At 47.0% G+C, this 21,383-nt stretch overlaps 1 protein-coding gene across 2 annotated transcripts in view; it reads left to right on the forward strand.

Annotated features, from left to right (window-relative positions):
• The window catches only part of ST3GAL1 (ST3 beta-galactoside alpha-2,3-sialyltransferase 1), a 116,369-nt gene that overhangs the window by 5,679 nt on the left and 89,307 nt on the right, over positions 1-21,383 (forward strand). For both annotated transcript variants that reach the window (XR_749812.2, XM_010380281.2), the window contains exon 2: positions 19,413-19,565. The gene's annotated coding sequence lies outside the window, so the exon portion shown is untranslated. The remainder of the gene's footprint in view (positions 1-19,412; positions 19,566-21,383) is intronic.

Consider the following 21,383-nt stretch of genomic DNA (forward strand, 5'->3'; position numbering starts at 1 on the left):
CTCGGGCAGGACACAGAATTACTCGTTAGGCAGAACCCTGGCCTAAGCCACCCAAAGCACTGTTACCAGGAGCAGGGACACACGAGGGAGGTGGGGGGTAGCATAAGGTGGTTGAGGTGCCCAGCATCATGAACCCTGGCCACCTAGCGGGAGCTCTTCCTGTGTGGCCTGGCTGGCCAGCAGGGATGGGACTTGTGTCAAAGTTCAAGGCACCTGCAGTGAACGCTATTGTGGTTCGCACCTGGGACAACTGTTAGAGAGGGCCCTGGAGTTGAGGTGTTTTCCACAGAGTCAGGGGAATCCCTGCAGGGAAACTGCTGGCCAAGGACACAGAACTCCTGGGCCCTGGCCCTGTCCCATCTGCTCCGGGCTGGGGACCTTGGGCACATTGTTTAACCTCTTTGACCCTTCGTTTCCTCAGCTGGGAGATGGTAGTATAAATTCCCACTCCCTCTATTACAGGAGAGTTAGGAGGACCCCACAAAATGAAGCACAGGAACCTGCCTTGTTGATAAGAATTTTAGCAGCATCTACTTTTTATAGTTTCATGTATACCCAGTAGTGCCAAGTATTTTGAACATCTTATCATTCTGGGGTTCAGCAGGAAGCATTGAATGGAGGGTCTGAATAAAGGTGTGCCTACAGAGATGGTGCCCTGGTTCAGAGAAGTCAGCAAGGGATGCTGTAGCACCTGGGCCCAGTTATCACCCCCAGGAGAAGTGGCACGGCAGGGAATGGGCTAGGGGAACCGGGAGAGCATCGCGGTAGTTGCCAGAAGCCTCTGGAAGAGAGAGACCACAAGCCCCCTCCTCAACTTGGCAGGACAAGAGCCAGGCGGACCAACCCTGCAACCTTGCTCTCCTCTGGCCTGCCCTGTGCAATTCTGTGGCACCAAGATCTGAACCCACCCAATGGCCAAAGGCAGGGAGCTCCTTGATGGAGCCCCCCAGGTCAGGACAAGGTGGAGGTGGATTAGGAGCAGGCCTGGAGGGCAGATTGAGTAGACACACACAAACACACACACACGCACACAGAGCTGTCATCTCATTTGAATCTGCAACAGCCGGGGGTGGAGAGGGGGTGGAGAGGGGGTGGTCACGAGATTACCAGTTGGCAGGTAGGATGCCTGGGAACTGGAGGGTAACCCCCTTGCCTAAGGTCACACAGCTGGTGGGAGCCCACATTTTAACCCATTGTGTCTTATCAGCCCTAGTAAAGTAAGAACATCCATTGTAAGACGTTGTGAAGACCTTTAAATTGTTATCAGTAGCATCTTAATGAGAAGCAGAATGGTTTAAGTGTTAAGGTTTGCCTGGGTTTCAATCAGAGGTTTATTACTTCATGATCGAATTACTGACCTTTTCTATGTCTCAGCTTCCTCTTCTGTCATGAGGGCACACTTTGTACAGTTGATGTGAAAACTAAACAGGTTTATTCAGTAAAGGTCTCTCAACAAATGTTAGTTTTGATTCCTGAGAAGGTCAAGATTTAGACAGGGTGGTGCGGGGGTGAGTGGTACTGCAACATGGCCTTTTAACCTATTCAGCATTCAAATAATATGATTTGAATATTTGTAGGTTAAAAGTTTCTTTCTTCCAATTATTCTGATGATGTTTGGATCATTTCTTCTGTGTGTGAGTGTGTGTGTGTATGTGTGTGTATTTTCTCTTTAAAACACATGAAAGCGCCAAAGGACAGAATGACAAGAAATTTAAAGACCTAAATTGGCTTTATTATGATTCTAGAATTGAGCAACACTTTGTTCCACAAAACAGAATAAGTTTTCCAGTGAGCTGAGCAGAGGAGGTTGGCTTTATAAACAGGACTGAAGAAACCAGAAGCAACAAAGTGTGTATTCATTACATTTAGAGAGAACACTAGAAAAATAACTGATTAGTTAACATCCGGTTACTTTAGGCTGCAGAAGGATTAAAGCTGAGGGAACTTCATGATCACACCAGTTGACAGTTTAATCCCGCCTATTTGGGAAATTGTCTCCTGATTTCTCAGGAAGTGAGATGACAACTTAGTTTTGTCGATGGCTATTGAAAACCTCGGTTCTTGTCCCCTTAGTTTAAAAGAAATTAAACAAGAGACACACGGCAAAGGAGATGCAGCATGGAGCGGTCTATTGCAAAAGCGGCAGGGTATTCTGAAAGTGACGTGCAGAACAGACAGTACACTCTGATTGAGGATTCGGGGCGGGATGTTCGTGAGGACGGGCCAGGATTGACTTACTGGGGAGACTCCCTTGATGAGAGCCTTACACGGTTATTCACAAGGAGGCGGGAAGAGGAGCTACTAGTACGCACGTTCTGGGTGGTCCTCGGGGTGCGCATGTGCGGCAGCCGTACATGCTTGCTCGTATGTCACATGTCTCATTAACATCTGAAATCTCCAACCAGGGGTGTGTTTTTTGCTATTATAATGAGCCAAGATTCAGTCTGAGGACAGGTAAAATCAAAATGTGCATCCTCTTACGGGGGAAATTCCTTACTGGAGCTAGCTTGGCTTGAATAAACTGGGCTACAGCGTGAATACTGTGGCTTCTCGTGTTGACCCTGCGGTTGCCGTGCCATGGTTGCCACATCTCGAGGACATGGTTCCCTTTTTGACTACCTATCCCCCCTCAGTTTGGGTTTAAGGACTTGGAACTTTAGCGTGGGTAACTCCATTTTGATTTTCAGCGTGCCCTGTTGGCGCCTAGCGCAGAAACTTAATCCAAAACAATGGCCTTCTATAATTTTTATTAAAGAAAGCCTATCTAATCATGTATGATTCTATAGCCCTTAAGGGAGTATAAAATATGACTTGAAAATTACTTGTAATAATTCAGAAAGGTTGAGAAGAAAAGAACATTAGCTCCAAAGTATCTGGCAGAATTAAAAAGAGGGTTACAAATGACTTTTGGAAAGTACACACTGGAGTGTGCAAATAACGTACTTTCTCTGAATTTCATTAGCTACATTAAAAAAAGAAAAGATCAAACCCAATAGATAGCACTGTCATAGATTTTGGTACATTAAAAAAAAAATCCATTTGAATCCACAGTGAACTAAAACACCAGAGTAGCTAAAAAGTCCCTTCATGCATATTTACTTAGCAGAGAGCTCTTGAGAAAAACCCAACCAGTAAACCCCAACCAAAGCAAACCCAGCTACTTTCTCTAGCTGAGAGGGTAGAATGTCTCCAAAATATTGTCTCAAGCTCAAAAAGCCTAAAACAATTCCACATAAAAACAAAAATCTATCTAATTGGGCATTTACCTTTTTGGAAATAAAAGGCCCGGTGGGGGAAAAAAAAAAGAAAAAAAAAGAAGGAAAAAAAACCCCTTTTGTTAGATCCTTAGAAGACTAGACTGGAGCCCAAAATAAATCCCCTGCATTTGGCCAAGTATTAAACGACTCTATTCTCCTTCCCTGCCTTTAATGCACTGGAGCCCTAACAAGGGCAAAGAACTCCCAGTGGTCAAGAGCTCAAACACCTGAACCAACCCAGCGACCTTCACAGACACCAGCATCTACAGCCCTGACCCGAGTTGGCCCTCAGTTCAGCTCTTCTGAGGGTCTTCCTGATTTTGCAGATAAAGATGTGGATTCAGGCCAGGCCCGGTGGCTCATGCCTGTAATCCCAGCCCTTTGGGAGGCCGAGGTGACCAGATCATGAGATCAAGAGATCAAGACCACCCCGGCCAATGTGGTGAAACCCCGTCTCTACTAAAAGTACAAAAATTAGCTGGGCATGGTGGCGTGTGCCTGTAGTCCCAGATACTTGGAAGGCTGAGGTAGGAGAATCACTTGAACCCCAGAGGCGGAGGTTGCAGTGAGCCGAGATCCTGCCACTGCACTCTAACCTGGTGACAGAATGAGACTCTGTCTCAAAAAAAAAAAAAAAAAGATGTGGATTCAGAGGGGAGAAGTGACTTACTGGTGAATGTCACGTGGGGTCCTGCCTCCAGATCTGTGTGTCTGAAATTATCATTTATACTTGGTGGGTCTTTCTTTCTTTTTTTTTTTTTTATTTTTGGAGACAGGGTCTCGCTCTGTTGCCCAAGCTGGAGTGCAGTATGTGATCTTGGCTCACTGCAACTTCCGCCTGCTGAGCTCCCACCTCAGCCTCCTGAGTAGCTGGGACTACAGGTATATGCCAGTGTGGATCACTCTTGGTGAAGGAATAAGCCCAGATCTTCACCAACCTTGTAGTTCGATCACACTCGTCCTTAGTTTATGCCTTTAGAGTCTCCATCCATCACCCTTCCCACTCTGAACTGTAGAGGGGTACACAGCGCAGTGAGGTGACTTGATCCACATCTGCTCGAATGTCTGGGAAATGGCAGATCTAGGCCTCCAGCCCTGGTAGAGCTACCTGGCTTCATTCCCGGCACCCCAGTACCTTACAGCCTCCACCTCACCCCCATGCTCCCTCCTTGACTGAGCGTGAGAACAGTGGCAAAAACAACAACATAAATCTAAGTCTCTACATCCTCATTAGATCCTAGAGTCAGCTGATGGAGCCCAAATTATCATCACAACAACATAACATAACACAACCACCACAACCACCATTTACAGTTCATGTGAAATAGGAGTGAACCGGCACCAGAAGCTCATTTGGCCAAGAACCAGCTTTAGCATTAGGAAGTCAGAGAGCTCAGTTGCTACCTGTGAGACAGGGAAGGCAGTGGAGGGTTCTGATGGTGAGACCCAGGTACGGGTGTCTCAGTGGAACCTCCAGAAAGCTCAATGAATTCACAGCACTCAGAGACATGTAGTTGGGTGGTTTGCCCATTATGTAGTTATTGTGCATGTAAATCCTGTTCTTGCAGAGGTGGAAATCAGCTTCTAAGGAGATGGAATCAAAGTCAAGCAACAGAGGCCAGAGGGGAGGAAAATCCTGCAGACAGTTTGGTGACAGGGGATCTTGCTTGCGTATTTTTTGGGGCAAACTGATTAACTGGCAGCAAGCAAAAAGATGGCTCTGGGCAAACCTTGAGTAAGGCTTCACAAAAAAATAATTTCAATTGATTGTATTTTCTAGAAAACGTTAAGAGTTTATGCATTGTACGTGACAGGCTGTCTGGGTGCTGTCTGCCCTCCACCTGGGCTGGGCTGGATTGCCTACTTTACTTCATTAGAGTTTCTCACTCGTTTAATATGGGAGCCAAGTCTTTACAGTGACTCTCTGTAAAGTATATGTTTCCACTTTTTCCCTAATCCCAGTTTATAGGTGTGGAAACCAAGGTTTAGAGAGGTTAAGTCACTTAACAGAGGTCACTTAGCTAGAACGTGGCAGAACCAGGATTTCTTTCTGAAGCCTGAGACCTCAGGCCCCATGCAGTGTAATTCCCAGGTCATCCTATATCCCTGGCTCAGTGGGGACCCTGGAAGGGAAGGGCAGCTTCTCTAAGGTTCAGCTAGGAAACTGGTCACACCAGCTGCCTGGCCCCTAGCCCAGCCCATGAGATGTGCTGTGACCATGTGTGTCCTCTGGTGACCATGAACCTATGCCCTGTAATATCCTTTTGGGCAGGAGTTTCTGACTTTTCTCCACCTAGTGCTTTCCAGGTCTCACACCAGCAGCTTCATTCACCCAAAGGCTGAGGCTCTGAGTCTTCTCCCCGATTCACCATCACTGGGGTGGGTCCGTGGGTTTATTTAGCCTGTTATAGACTGGCTTTTTCTTCCCTGTAAGCTGCTAAATTTGTCATAATTTATTGCACAGCAATAGATAATACACATGAAATGCAAATATTTTTTCTGTTATAAGTTGTCATGCTGATGGGAGTGATGGTATTTCAGTGTGTTTTTTTTTTTTAATAAAACTGACATCTAGTAATTGTACATATTTACAGGGTACATAGTGAGTTTCCATACATGCAATGTAGAGTGATCAAATCAAGGTAATTTGCATATCCATCACCTCACACATTCATCATTTGTGTTGGGAACGTTCAAAATCCTCTGTTCTAGCTATTTGAAAATATATTATAAATTCTTGTTAATGTAGCCACCCTGCAGTGCCACAGAACACTAGAACCTATTCCTCCTATCTGTACTTTTGTATCCTTTTAACTGCTCCACGTCTGTCCTTGCATGGCTGCTTGCAAGAACTCATCTTTGTGGCTTGTTGGTATAGAGTGAATTCCAAGAGCCCCAAGGTACCTGGGGATTGAGGGAGGCAGTGAGCCACTTTGAGCCTGCTGGGGGGTTGGAGAAAGGACTGAGCAGGAAGGCTGAGTGTAAAGTTTGCAATCAGGCATGTAAACTTAGCCAGCTCCTTAGCTAGATGGGAGCCTCTTGGAGGCAGCCTGCTTCACGTAAAAGGAATGGTCAGCGTCGCTGTTGCAACCTTGGAAAATTCCCTTTTAATAACATCTTCACAATGGAGAGAAAGGTTTGTTGTTGTTCTTCTTACTTGAAAACGCTGTTAATCCTACCACCTGGTGGAGAGTTTGATGAATAAAGACCGTTGCTCAGGAAACATATTAGCTGCCACAAACAGGAATGTCTTTGTGAGGTGTATTACTGGCTGTTTCTAAAGCATAATCTTACATTTTAAAATTCAGTCTTTTGGCAAAAAAAGAAAATTAAAATGAAAGGGAGAGATTAGGCAGACAGGACCATTGTTCTTTCTTTCACCGCCCGATAGAAGCTTCAGATGGAAAACACACCTTTCAGAATGCGTTGAAGAATTGGTTCCAACCTAAGGCCTGCTGCTATTTTTCTGTTTCTCCCTGCGACCTGGAACAAACTGAGCTCAGCAAACATGATCCTTGGACCACAGTAAGTCTTCACTGAATGACATCGATAGGTCCTTGGAAATCGTGAGTTTAAGGGAAACAACATCAAAAACCTGATTTCACCATAGGGTAATGGATATAAACCAGAGTTCAGTGTCTCTGGTGTATTTCTGTTCATAAAAACATCACCAGACTTCTAAATGAAGGCCCCAAACAGCATCGCAGGTAGCCACAGCCTGTCCCAGTGGCTTAGGACGTGCACACACACACACACACACACACACACACACACAAAACCACACTCTCTCGCCCTGGGACCATATAAACACATCAGTTCACCTGATGTGCACAGCTTTTTTGGGGTGTGGGAAACCGGAGTACCTGGAGGAGACCTACAAGGACAAGGGGAAAACTTGCAAACTCCACATACACAGTGGTCCTGGCCAGGAATCCATCTTCTTCTCATCAATGTTATAATGAAATGATGTTGAATGCAATGGCATTATTGGAAGACCTGCGGTATAGGATTTTATACATTAAACTGATATTTATGCAATGTCAGAAATCCAAATAAGGAGAAAAAAATATACTGGCTGTGGAGACAGTTTTGAATATCAGAATATTTCTGCATTGTCAGGAACCTGCCCCGGATGGAGTAAAGGAGGTTTTCTCTTTTTCTCTGAGCCATGGTGTCATTAACTTTAGTCACCATTATTTGTGGGGGGGCGGGGGTAGGGTATGTTGTTTGAGTAATTAGTTACAGAGGTTGCACACTTTAATAGTGTCAAAGAATGATAAAGTCTTAGCATTTGCAAAGAGCCTTAGCAGTGACCTTGTTCAGCCCTTCTTCCATCTACTGAGTCATTCATTGATTCCTTGATTTACTCAATAAATGTATTAGCTCTGCCACTGCCTAACTGCGTGTCCTTCAGCAAGTTGCTGAACCTCCCTGTACTTCCTTTTCCTCATCCATAAAATCTGGATAATAATAGTACCTACCTCCCAGGAGGTAGTAAATAAACATTCAATGAGTGAACACTTGGACCATGCTCGGAAGAGTCCTTGTTAAAGATATGCTGTGGGCAACGTATCATCATCATCAATTACATTCTTGTTCCACCTCCCTCGAGCAGCGGTTTTCCTCACTGAGACTCTGCCTCGTGGTTATCCTGTACCTACTTGATCACTCCCTGTGGTAGGGAGCTCTCTGCCTCACGCAGTGGCGTTTTGACATCTGGGCAGCTTTGTGATTTAGAAGGCTCTTTCTCATTCAAAGCTTCCAACCAAAGAGAGCTTCCTAGAGCAGGTGGCAGAGTGGTGCTCTCAGGAGCTATCTGAATTTAAGGATGGGAAGGTTGGGCTCTGAAGCTAGGGTATCAGAGGCAGAAGAGACATACCTAAGATTTTAGCCATGAGAGGGACCTCAAGACCCCAGCCTCCGGAGGCTGATTCAGGAGAATGGCGTAAACCTGGGAGGCGGAGCTTGCAGTGAGCTGAGATCCGGCCACTGCACTCCAGCCTGGGCGACAGAGCGAGACTCCGTCTCAAAAAAAAAAAAAAAAAAAAAAAAGACCCCAGCCTCTTTTTTTTTTTGAGGCGGAGTCCCACTACTCTGTTGCCCAGGCTGGAGTGCAGTGGCACGATCTCAGCTCACTGCAACCTCTGCCTCCTGGGTTCAAGCGATTCTCCTGCCTCAGTCTCCTGAGCTCATTACAACATCCACCTTCTGGATTCAAGCAATTTTCCTGCCTCAGCCTCCTGAGTAGCTGGGATTACAGGCATGCACAACCACACCCGGCTAAGTTTTGTATTTTTAGTAGAGACGGAGTTTCACCATGTTGGTCAGGCTGGTCTCAAACTCCTGACCTCGTGATCCACCTGCCTCGGCCTCCCAAAGTGCTGGGATTACAGGTGTGAGTCAGACCCTGGCCTCTTTATTTTACAGCTGAGAAGACAGCTCAGACGGGGCCTAGCTGGTGCGATGGCTCAGCCCGTCATTAGGCAGAACCTGGATGGGAGGCCAGCCCATGGGGCGATACTGTCAAGGCCTGCATTACCTCTTAGTTCTCCTCTCATCTTGGGCTGCTCAGGATGCCCCAGAGAACATGCTCCTGTGCCCTCCTGCACTAGAACAGGCAGGAAGAGCAGCTAGACCGTGGTACCACGTATCCTATGAGGACCCCGTTGTGCCAGGCCTTGGTTGGCTAGATGATTTCCACTGTGTTTACACTGCACAGTGTCCTTTCTCCCTTTAGACCTCCCTTTGAGCAAGTTTGTATTGTCTTTTGTGAATTCTGGCATCTGCCTTCCCTCTTTTTCTTCCTGAGGTTCTGCCCAGGAAATACCACATACTGGTCCTTCTAGACCCATTCGCTGTCTAATCAGGCTTTGAGCTCACTAGTGCCATCAGTGTTTTACAGCTGAGAAGGCAGGCTCGCTGAAGTTGGCCATTGCCTGAAGGTCCCCCAGGTTGGGAGGGTCAAGTTGGGGGGTTGTCACGTACCCCTTTCCACTATGTCACAATGTTTCCTTCTAACACACGCATGCACATCGTAAAAGGCTCGAGACCCAGTGTATCTGGTCTCCCTGCCTGCATTAATAGCACCGCTGCCAACCTCCCTCCCACTTCCCTCCACTTAGTTTTATCATCTAAGAGGACAAAAGAACAAAATGTCCCCCCTCCACCACACCGTATTTCAAAGGGCTATAAATAGGACAGTTAGTGGTGGCATGCTGGGTCACATTTGCCAGGGACAGACTTTATATGATGTCAGCCATGTCCTTCGGTCCAAGGTTTCCATGGCTAATAGTTTTCATTCTCCCTTCTCTTCCTTCCTGTTTTCGTTCCTTCTTTTTCTCCCTCCCTTTCTTCTTTTTTTTCCTTCATCCTAAAAATCTTGTTCAAAAGTACATAGCTATGCAGCCTTCATCAGCTGAGGTTGCATAGAAGGCAAACCGGTCCATGTTTCACAATTCCTCCCAGATCCGAGAAAGGAACGCAACTCTGAGCAGACAGAACAATACATTCTGGGCCAGAGGACAGCTGTACAGCCTGCCAGCATCTCACTCCTCTGAAAGCAAATTCAGTCTACCCAAGAGCAAGGCCAAGGGGCTGTCTCCTGTCCAGGAGGCCCAGGCCAGGGGGAGAAGACAGGCTCTGGAGTCACCAGGCCCGCTGTTGATCAGTGGTGAGATCTGGGGCAAGTGACTTCCACGTCCGAGCTTAGTGTCACCCCTTGTGCTCTGGGAGTGACACCAACTCATCTTCCTGAGTGAGAGTTGAGATTTATAAAAAAACAGGCCAGGCATGGTGGCTCACGCCTGTAATCCCAGCACTTTGGGAGGCCATGACTGGTGGATCATGAGGTCAGGAGATCGAGACCAACCTGGCCAACCTGGTGCAACCCCACCTCTACTAAAAATACAAAAATATTAGCTGAATATGGTGGTGTGTGCCTGTAATTCCAGGTGCTCAGGAGGCTGAGGCATGAGAATCGCTTGAATCCAGGAGGCGGAGGTTGCAGTGAGCCGAGATCGTGCCACTGCACTCCGCCCTGGCGACAGAGCAAGACTCTAACTCAAACGAAAAAACAAAAAGAAAAAGAAAAGAAAAGAAAAGAAAAAAAACCCAAGTAGATGGCTGGACCAGCACTTGGGAGGAAAGTAGGTGTTCAGTTAAAGTTTCTCCAATCTGAATCAGACTGGCAGTAGCAGGTGTGGTTGGGAGGAGGAGGTGGTGGCCCAGGAGAAGGTACCCTCGCTCACTCATGCTGACCTGGTCATGGGCAGTCAGTGCGGTCCTAGCCTTCTTGACATCCTCAATCCCTTCGGAAAGGGGCCATCTCCTTTGATTCATAGTTCTCACTCTCCAGCCTTCAGCCCCTCATCTGCCTACACCCCTACATCCCACTGTCGAGTGCAGAATTTTGGAACGCCGTTGTCAGAGGGTCACTGGAATGGATCCACCCCCACCGCTGCAGTGTAAACATGGTTCATTCATGTCATCTGCTGCAAGGGAACATGGGATTGGGGCAGCCAGAGAGCAGCAGATGGTCATGTGCATTCAGGTGTCTTCCAGAGTAGCCTGGTGACTTTGGGCAGGTGATTGCAGACTCTGGAAAATGCGTCTAGAATTTGACTCATGCTCATGGTTGCGAAATTAAAGTTTGGAAAAGTGCCTGGTACATAGTAGGAGCTCAACAATGAGGAGCAGTCGTATTCCCTAAAGACAGAAACCCTCCATCTTTGATGAGACTCAGAAGCCGCTGTACAGCCCTGATTGGGTGGATCTTGTTGAAAGGCCCCAGTTTCAGAGGCTCAGTGCATGGAGTCTGCAGAAGCAATAAGGCCCCAGACACTTCCCTGTACTCTTCTCCCGTGTGTCTCTTGCTCCTGGCCCCCTTAGCACCCTGCTCACTGGATCCTTCTGGACCCTCACCATGGGGCCTCTTAGATTTCCCCAACCTATGTTGCAAACTTTATTCTAGGAACCTGGTTTCCAGGCTGTTGGCCATCTCTAATTTAGTCCTAAGATAGATCCCCAAAGATGGCACAGGTTGCCTGTGGACCTTTTCACTGCACGATCCTAATCACAGCTAATGTTTTCTGAGTGTTCCATGCTTTACTAAGTGCCCTCAGTTGATGATAACAGAAAGGATACTCGCTACCACGTCTCAACAAGCATACCAGGCACTGTTCTGAGCTCCTGTGTACATTTTCTAATTCATTCTCCTAACTCTATGAGGTCAGGGACTTTTATTATCCCCATCACCAAAAGAGGAGACACACGTACTGAGTGATGAGATAACTTGTCCAAGACCCTGGTCAGTCGATGGCATAGCCATTGGCCAAGTCATTATTGTATTTGTCCCTTATGAACAGCAGGCAAAGTGAACTGCTCTTCCTCATCTGTCTTCTTCATGACCATCATCATCAGCGTTTCCACATTACAGATGAGGAAACTGAGGCTTCCAGAGGCACACGGGCAAGGCTGGTGAAACAGGAGCTGGGATCTAGGGGTTTGGATGCTGGGGTATAGGAACTCACCCTGGGGTTGAAGGTGGAGAGAGCCAGAAGTTGGTTGTCTCAGTTCTGCTCATGTTCTGGCCCCACTGAATCTGCTCACTGCCCATGTGGTGCTAAGAGCTGTTAACAGCAGAGCAGAGTGGAGCAGGGAGGGCTTTTTATGCAAACAGGGGGGTCATGAACTGGTGTGCGCAGGGGGTTGGAGAGTGTGTGCTTCAAGGTCATGTCAATCCTGGCGCCGTCTCTGCATTTGAACTCAATATCCCTTTGAGCACAAAGGGATATTGTGTTGAAGACAGACCTGGCTTTGAGTCTCATCTCTGCCAATTTCTAGCCATGTGGCCCTGGGGAAATTATACTCTTTCAGAATCTTAATTTCCACATCTGTGAAATGGGGGTAAAACTACCAGCCCCAGAGGACTGCTGTGAAGCTTGAATGAAATCATGCACATGAGATGCTTTGCATGCTGTTGGCCTCACTGTCCGTATTCAACCCATGGTCGCTATTGTTGATGATAATAGCTCTTCCAGCAAAGCAGCCAGACCTCAGTGGTTAGCCTTCAAATTCAGAAAGGCACTTCATTATGAGGGATCCTGTGTGTTGAGCCCCTTTCAGAGAGAGGTTAAAAGTGAGAACAGCTTTCCCAGTCTAACAAGTGCATGCGCTTCCTGCCCAAAGTTCTTCTCACTCTTACTTTCAGAGCAGCCGAGCTGGCCTCCAGAATCCCTGGGTCTCCACAGAGGGAGGTGCCACCGCACCCAAAGGGGACCCACCCTTTGAGCTTCCCTGCTTAGTTTGCTTACACGCTGGCATGAGCCATGTCATTCCTGGTTCACACACCCAGAATTTCTACCCGTAAACCTGGTTCTCATTATGCAGCCCAGCCAACAGCTCTGCTGAGGGCCTTCCAGCACTCACACCAGATGCTTCTAGGTCCTCTCACCATTCCTCACTCAGCTTCTGTGTCTGCTCTTGCACTTTCCTACTTCTGGGACAACTGTCCCGTTTGCGAACTGATCTGGCTAGACTGTCTCCGTCTTAATCTCATTCTCCGTCAGTGTCATGTCATGGATGGGAATCTAGATTAAGAAACCACTTACTTGCACATTCACAAGCCTGCCCAGGACACAGAGTGGTCCCGAACACAGAGCCTGCCCTGGACACACAGGCTGATGGACCTGTGTTCTCTCTCCCCATGCAGTGGGCTTTTCTAGGGCAGAGCCCAAAGTGTACTGTTGTCCCCAGCAGGGCAGGGCAGAACACAGTGCTTGGCACAGCCCAGGCCAAGGCTCAGTAAATGCTGATGGGAAGTAAACTGTGTTAGTCCCAGACTTTACACTACAATAGAGTTAGGAATTAGTTAATCATTCAGGCTCCAACCTTTATCAGTCTTATGACCTTCAGCAAGTTACTTAATCTCCTCAAGCCTCCATTTACTCACGTTCAAAATGATGAAAATCATAGTACACACATCCAAGGACCATTGTGAAGATTAACTGAGCTTTTGAGTATAAAGGGCTTAGTTTAGCAAATGCCCATAAGTACTTAAAAAATGTTATTTGTTATGCTAGTTTAAGTGTTATCTGTTATTGCTACTACTAGTATCAAAGTGATTTCTTGTTGTTTTGTATTCACTTACTTCTTAGCAGAGCCCTGCAAAGTAGTTGAAGCAGAGACAGTTCCATTTTACCAATGAGTAAAGTAAAACTCAGACAAAGGCTTGCTTTCTCTTTCTTTCCTTTCCTTCCTCCCTCCCTCCCTGCCTCCCTCCCTCCCTGCCTCCCTCCCTCCCTGCCTCCCTCCCTCCCTCCCTCCCTCCCTCCCTTCCTTCCTTCCTTCCTTCCTGCCTTCCTTCCTTCCTTCCTTCCTTCCTTCTGTCTGTCTCACTCTGTCGCCAGGCTGGAGTGCAGTGGCGGGATCTCAGCTCACTGCAACCTCCGCCTCCCGGGTTCAAGCGACTCTCCTGCCTCAGCCTCCTGAGTAACTGGGACTACAGGTGCAGGCCATCACACCTAGCTAATTTTTGTATTTTTAGTAGAGAGGGGGTTTCACCATGTTGGCCAGGATGGTCTTGATCTCTTGACCTCGTGATCCACCTGCCTCGGCCTCCCAAAGTGTTCTCATTACAGGTGTTAGTCATCGAAAGGCTGTTTTTCTAAAATTGCACGGCTTGACTTGACCAGTCTCCCCTGGGGGAACACCTAGAAGCAGGCCACACTGTTTTGCATGGAACATGTCGTGCCCACAGGCCTCAGAAAAGATCCCTATAATTTAAAAATGTAGCAATAGTATTCAGCCAGACCCAGTGGTAACAGTTATCCAGATGATTGTTTGCATGGAGAGGAAAAGCTATGATTTATTAAGCAAACTGGCCCTGCTCCTCCAGGAGTGATATCCAGCTTTACTTCTAGTTTGCTGCTCTACTCCAAGAAGACACAAAATTGGAGAACACACTCTCTTGTGAGAGTTATTGTATTATATTGTAGAGTAGAAAGGAGCCTCGGGTGGCATGAGGGGGCTGAGGATGGTGGAAGTACGAATATGGGCCAAGAAATAATGATTTATGGGTTCAGAACAGGAGGAATGAGAACATAACCATGATTTGTTGGAGTGGAATTTGTCCTAATCTATGCTGTAGCTGAAGCAGGTAGACATTTTTCTTGCTTCCAAGTCTCTTGGTTTAAGCCCAGCAGTTCCCTGCTTAGATTGGTGCTAGTGGCTACCCGTTGGATGGATGGAAATGAAAGGGATGAATGGGCTGGAATAGGACGATAGTAGATTGCCTGGTATCGGGAAGAACACTGATCCCTGGGTCTAAGGCCCTCTGCCCACTGTCCAGCGGCACAGCTCTCCAGCTGTGTCATGGAGGAGCCACTTCTCTGGGCCTTGGTTTCCTCATTTGTGGTCTTAGAGAGTCACATGAGCTCTTCTGAACCTCTGCAAAAATGGGGACACTTTCTGATTTGTCTTTCTTGTATGGCTCGTGTGTATGAACATGCTTCACAGATGTTTCAGCGGTAAGAGTTTAGTTGTTGCTCTCAATTGGAAGCAATCTTGGAAGGGTGGGGAAATAGGGACTCAATATAGAAAGAGGCATGACAGCAGAGCATGAGTGAGAAGAGAACTGGGACATGGCTTTTAGAAGAGATTTCCAAGGCTCCTGTTAAAACCAAAAGGCAAGGAAACCCTAAGGGGCTGTCAGGCTGTTCCTGGGATCTGGGGCAGAAAGACAGTGGAATCATTGCCTTTCCTCTGCATTTAACACCCTAGTCCTATACTAGAGAAGCTGAAAAACTGAGGCTGCAGAAGGTGAGTCCCCCATGGGATGCAGTTCTAGTTTTTTTGTTTGTTTGTTTTTGCCTTTTTTTTTTTTTTTTTTTTTGAGATGGAGTTTCACTCTTGTTGCCCAGGCTGAAGTGCAATGGCAGGATCTCGTCTCACCACAACCTCTGCCTCCCGGGTTCAAGTGATTCTCCTGCCTCAGCCTCCTGAGTAGCTGGGATTACAGGCATACACCACCACGCCCAACTAATTTTGTATTTTTAGTAGAAACGGGGTTTCTCCATGTTGGTCAGGTTGGTCTCAAACTCCCGACCTCAGGTGATTTGCCTTCATCGGCCTCCCAAAGTGATGGGATTACAGGCGTGAGCCACCGCGCCCAGTGAATTCTAGTTTTTAAGATAAGCCTCCAGGTTGCAAACTTGTCCGTTGGAATTTGGAATCCAATGCAATTGCCAACTTATTTTTTTTAAAGCCAACCTAAGACCGATGAAAGATTTGGTTCAGGATGTTATGCATTGCTTCAAGTAGAGTCTTAGGCTTTAATTGAAGATCACAGTTGGCCCCAGGTGCCAGGCTGTGGAGTCAGAGACTTCATTCAGAGCAGGGCTCCATGTTTAATCTGATTCATGCGTTACGCCCTTATATCTTATGACGTAGAACAGTTACAGTGTATATCCTGACATAGGCATATATACATGCAGATTTTTATATTACAAGGATTCTCGACTATTTAGTAAGATGTAACATACAGAAGGCCCAGACTCAGTAATGAGCTTCTGCGGATTTGTAACTCAGCCACACCCTGATGGATTATCTGAGATTGATCTGCCTGTTCACCCATTTATTCATGGATTCACTGGTCATTATTTAGTGCCACCTACACCCATAGGATAGCCAGTGGGGGTGAGAGTGGGGAAACCTAGTGACAAGTAAAATACAGCTCCCCTTCCCCACCTCTGAAGGCTCGGTCTAGTGAGAGCAACCAATGGTGGGATTGAGGTGATGCCTGGTGCTTAGTAAATTCTTGCTAAATGAAAGAATGAAGGCCGGGCGTGGTGGCTCACACCTGTAATCCCAGGACTTTGGGAGGCTGAGGCAGGTGGATCACAAGGTCTGGAGATCGAGACCATGGTGAAACCCTGTCTCTACTAAAAATACAAAAAATTAGCTGGGCGTGGTAGCAGGCGCCTGTAGTCCCAGCTATTTGGGAGGCTGAGGCAGGAGAATGGCATGAACCAGGGAGGCGGAGCTTGCAGTGAGCTGAGATCGCGCCACTGCACTCCAGCCTGAGTGACAGAGCGAGACTGTGTCTCAAAAAAAAAAAAAAAAAAAAAAAAAAAAAAGGAATGAATGAAGAAACGCAAGAATTAAGCCATGGGTACTGGAAAGGGATGTGGCCAAGAAAACATGTTAGAAGTGTGATACCTATATTGTTCTGGTCACTCTCTCCTTCAAGAAATAGGAATAGACTTTCTCCCACATGCCAAGTGGTGTGCAGGGTGGCAAGGACACAGTGGAATGTGGGGCAGACATGCCCTTGCCCTTATGGAGTTAACATGTTGGTGATAATGCTTTGTCGCAATGCAAGGAACACTGAAAATAGAGAGGGACTAGAGAGGGACTGTGCCCAGCCTCATCCCCAGAGTCAGCAAAGATGTCTCTGGGAAGTGGTGTTTACACTGAAATCTGAAGGGTGAGTAGAAAGTACAGAGGGAATGGGGAAGGTGTGAGCCAGTGATGCTAGGGAGGGAGGCCTGAGTTACAATTTACAAGGATCCCCCTGGCTGCTGCCAAGAGCAGGAGTTGGTATTAGAGGCGATGGCTATTTTAAGACTGGCTAGGAGGCTGTGGCAGTGATCTTCGCGCCTTAATTCTCATTTCTGAAAAGAAAGAGTTTCGTTCCTGTGGCTTTCCCAGACCTTGACCCCTAACTGTGCTGACTCTGGTCACGTTCATGTATCTTCTATGTAACATCCTGCCCCCATCAGCAGGTGCCAAATAGAATCTGCTTATAGTCAACACCACACATGGTTTCCAGAGCCAGGCAAATGCCTTTAGACAACTCTGGGCTTAGACAGTCACTAAATGCTGTTTTTCTCCCTCTAAAAGAGCTCTTGAATCTCCCACTCCTCCTTTTGCCCAGGGCCCTGCCTTCTGGCCCTCGTTATCTCTTCATAATCACCAACTCGACAGGGACTGAACTTTCTTCCTAACACACATGTTTATCCTCATGTGTCACCATTGCCAGGGGTGTAAAGATACCTCAGTGGTTGTATCAGTCAGCTTTCTCTGTATAACAAACAGCCCCAAACCCCAGTGCCTAAAAAGAGCAGACATTTATGATTTCTGTGGGTTGATGATCTGGTCTGCGCAGTGTGTGTTAGACTGATTGCCTGTGCTGGCCCATCCACACATCTGGAGGCTGAGCTGGGGTGCCTCAGCCTCTCTCCACACGTTGTCTGTTATCCCCCAGGGGCTACCTCAGGCTTGCCAATGTGGCAGCAGAATGATTTCCAGCAGCAGCTGGGCATGGCGGCTCATGCCCAGGAACTTGAGACCAACCATGGCAACACAGCAAGACCCTACAAAAAATAAAAATAATTAGCCTGGTGTAGTAGCGTGAACCTGTAGTTCCAGCTACTCAGGAGGCTTAGAGGGAGGATCGCTTGAGCCTGGGAGCTCAAGGCTGCAGTGGGTGGTTGTCATGTCACGGCCCCTCCAGCCTGAGCTACTGAGCGAGATCCATCTCCCCGCCAGCCCCCACCAAAAAAAGAATGATTCCCGGCAGCAGGAGAGAGGAACTTTTAGACATAAGCACTTTTAAAGTCTTTATTTATGTCACCTTTGCTATTGTGCCATTGGCTAAAGCAAGTCTCGTGGCCAAACTTTGATTCCCCGTCATGCTGGGGGGCTGGGGGGCAAAGCCACACTGCAGAGTGTGCGTGCAGGTGGCCTGAACAAATGGGGGCCATTTCTACAGCAATGGTTATGAGGGAGACTTCACAACCAGACTGAATGGGGATGTTTTCTATGTGTTCTGTTCCCTGCCACGTCCTGCTTTTGTCCTACGAACAAGTTTACTCGTCAGGTCTCAAAGCCTCAGCTGCCCATCCATAAGATGGGAATCATCCTTGGGACCACCTCAGTGATTTCATGAGAGGATCTAATGAGAAAACTGAGTGTCTGCACGTCTCTCAGTGCTTGGGGCCCAGTAAGAGTTGAGGGTTTCTGTGCTATTCTTAGTGTCAGATGAAGTCTTCTTTTTCTTTCTTTCTTTTTTTTTTTTTTTTTTTTTGAGACAGAGTTTCACTGTCGCCCAGGCTGGAGTACAATGGTGTGATCTCAGCTCACTGCAACCTCATCTCTCAGGTTTAAGCAATTCTCCTGCCTCAGACTCCTGAGTCTCTGGGACTATAGGCATGCGCCATGTGCCACCACACCTGGCTAATTTTTGTATTTTTAGTAGAGACGAGGTTTCACCATGTTGGCCAGGATGGTTTCGAACTCCTGACCTCAAGTGATCCACCCGCCTGGCCTCCCAAAATGCTGGGATTACAGGCATGAGCCACCGCGCCCAGCCAGATGAAGTCTTCAGAAGCCCTTTCCTATCTGGCCTCAGGCTGATTTATCCTAACCCCGATGTCACACTTTCACATTCATATCTTACATATTTATTTTTCCTTTCCCCATGTTTTGTGTTTTTACTAAACAGCACCTCACTATTGCTTCGTTCAGGGAGCAGCTAAAAATATCATCTCCTCTTCAAATTCTTCTTCCAGACGGAGTTGGTCATTTGTCCTTTTTTTTTTTCTATGGAGTCTCTCTCCGTCTCCCTGGCTGGAGTGCAGTGGTGCAATCTCAGTTCACTGTAACCTCCACCTCCCGGGTTCAAGCGATTCTCCTGCCTCAGCCTCCCAAGTAGCTGGGACTACAGGCGTGCATCGCCATGCCCAGCTAATTTTTGTATTTTTAGTAGAGATGAGGTTTCACCATGTTGGCCAGGCTAGTCATGAACTCCTGACTTCAAGTGATCTGCCCGCCTTGGCCTCCTACAGTGCTGAGATTACAGGTGCCCAAGCCCCCTGTATTACATTTTCCTGAGTTATTTGTGTATTTTTCTGTTTTCTCCCAGTCTGAACTCCCTGAGGAGAGGAGTTGTGAGTTACTCACCTTCCTGTCCTGGTGTGTGGCTCTGTGCCTGGAACAGAATAGGTGTTTGTTTAACAGATAGTGCTATATAAATAATTGGGTGAGTGAATGGATTAAGTGGGTGAATATCTTTTCATTATCTTGAGTCATCCTAAAAAGGCAGAGAATGGACTAAGTGCCAAAATTTACCTAAACTTTTCTCCTCTTCCCCTCCAGCCGGCACCATTTTCAGATTTCATCTTCCTGAACTGGAAATGTGAATGAGAGGAAATTAACATCCCCAAGAGCTGCAGTGAGCAAACGCATTGAGCTTGGGTCAGGACAATTCCACTGGGGGACCAGAGATGGATGGTCACTCAGCCTGTGGAGGTAAGTGACTAATCTGTCCGCAGCACAAGTGAGATGTGCTGCCATTTCTGTTTTGTTTTGTTTTCCATTGATTATGTTACATGGAGGATGTGGAAGATATTCTCCTATTTCTTGGTGTCTGAAACATGTCCTGCTTGTCCAGAAACGTGTCATTAAGAGGAGTTCCCATGGCAGGGGAATAGTGTCCCTCAGGAGAAAGATGCAGATTGTTAGTATCTAGCAGCCTTTCTTTTTCTTAAATGAAGAGCTTTCTGAGCTCTCATGAACACTGGTGACTGTTAGAGTATCTAGCAGCCTTTCTTTTTCTTAAATGGAGAGTTTTCTGAGCTCTCATGAACACTGGTAGGTAAAAACCTGAATTCAGATCATCCTTTGATGACAAGTGCCTGTCATCCTGAAGCAGGCCTGGCACGACACTCTGGTGTGTCCTAGAGCAAGTGTCAGCAAACTGCGGCCTCCAGGACAAGCCTGGCCCAGCCTGCCTTTGTAAATAAAGCTTCGCTGGTGCCCCGCCATGCTCATTTGTTCAGGTGTCATGTATGGCTGTTTTCACACTGCAGCGGCCTGACTGAGTCATTACCATAGAGACTGCGTGGCTGCAAAGTCTGACGTATTTGTTCCCTGGTCCTTAACAGAAAAGGTGTTGCAACCTCTGAACTGTCCACACAGAGCCACTCCATATGGGGATATGGAAATTTTAATTAAAATGAAATAATATGAAGAATTCAGGGCTCAGTCACATCACATTTCATGTGCTTAGTAGCCACATGTTGCTTATGGGTACCCATGGACAGTGCAGATAGAAGACATTTTTGTCAGTGCAGAGTTAGCTTGGGAAAAATTGAGATCACCCGGGATGTGTCACTTCACTCTGCTGGTCTCTAACCCAGCTTGGGCATAATTGCAATCATTGCAGAAGAAGAAGGAAGGCTGATGTCTGTGAGTGTGTATAGCTGTTTTCTATATGATTACTGGCAAGGACCTCTCTCTCTCTCGTGTGCACTCTCTCTCTCTCTCTAGTATAAGAATGGAGTAGCTTTTAACATTTCTTTGGGAGCCATCTTGTGGTGTCTGTTTGTGACTCCATGTAAAACAGATCCACTTGGGCCGTGGGGTTTATTAGTTTTATTTATACAAGTAGATATGGATGTGAGCTTGAGCCCTTCTGGGGTCCCAGGTAGGTCAGGGGCCATGTGGGGCCTCCTCTAAAGGGGAAGAAGCAATGGCTTCCATGTTCCCAAGGGGTAAATGTATGGGCAAGAGTGATAAGAAACAAGGAGAGGAAGAAAATGAGCGGAAACTGTGGCGTGTGTGAGTCTTAGAAGAATGAGGAAGAATGGAGACGAAAGACAATATGGTTCCTGGTTATGGTCATAGGTTTACTTTGAAAGAACATGTTGAACAAAGTAATGACGCTTGGGAATATACCACATCTCAGAGTTGTGCTGAACACAGACAGTTCTATACGATAGACGGAGGGGGAGAGCCTTGGACTTGGAGCTAGCTCACCATCTTAGATGGGACAAGATTGGGGGCATAACAGGAGGTTCTGCTTGGTGCATAAACCAATGCAAGTGGGAATAACAAGGGCTGATCATTGAGATGCACAGTTTGTATGGAAGGGACCCAAGAAAGAAGAGACTCTAGATGGCCAACGGGTCTGGGCAAAGGCCCCACGTTTGGCATTTAGAAGTTGGGCTTTCTTATCTTTGGGTTACCCAAACACAAGCAAGAACAAAGCAGAGACTCCATTGATGAGAAAAGATCCAATTGATATGTATTCTGCACATCTAGATTTGAAAATGGCCCCCTGCCTCT

This window comes from Rhinopithecus roxellana, chromosome 9 (assembly GCF_007565055.1).
Source record: "Rhinopithecus roxellana isolate Shanxi Qingling chromosome 9, ASM756505v1, whole genome shotgun sequence".
Classification (NCBI taxonomy): domain Eukaryota; kingdom Metazoa; phylum Chordata; class Mammalia; order Primates; family Cercopithecidae; genus Rhinopithecus; species Rhinopithecus roxellana.